Source organism: Pteropus vampyrus, unplaced genomic scaffold, assembly GCF_000151845.1.
Source record: "Pteropus vampyrus isolate Shadow unplaced genomic scaffold, Pvam_2.0 Scaffold443, whole genome shotgun sequence".
Taxonomy (NCBI): Eukaryota; Metazoa; Chordata; class Mammalia; order Chiroptera; family Pteropodidae; genus Pteropus; species Pteropus vampyrus.
In genome coordinates, this window is record NW_011889224.1 from 147095 (window position 1) to 147604 (window position 510).

Genomic DNA, 510 nt, shown 5'->3' on the forward strand with positions numbered 1-510 from the left:
ATGTTTCTTCTGGAACTGTCTGATATCCATTTAAAACAGATGTCCCAAATATTAGATGCAACTCTTTGAATTCCCTTTTTTTTCTGAATCCTGAATAATTCCTGACTAAGTTTAAATCTCTCTAATATTTTAAAGATTTTAAAAATATCTTTTCCAGATTTTCTAGTTGTCCTCAGTAGGAGAATTGCTCTGCATAAATATCCGCCATTACCGGAAGCAGATGTCCCCCATGTAGAATTTTTAATAATCATAATAGGAGAATTTTCTTAGGTGATACATGTAGTTAAAACCGAAGTCAATGAGTACATTTACATCTTAAGTAAACTAAATAATCAAGAGAAATATATGTCTGTAATCTCTGTTTCTATGTGTTTAGTATTTGGCACTAGTTCTCAATAGCACCAAGGCAGACTTCGACAAATTTGTTTTTAGTCATATCAGCTGCAAATAATAACTTAATTTCCTATTTTTGATTTTCTATATCTAGTTATTTCTCTTGTATAATTGCAT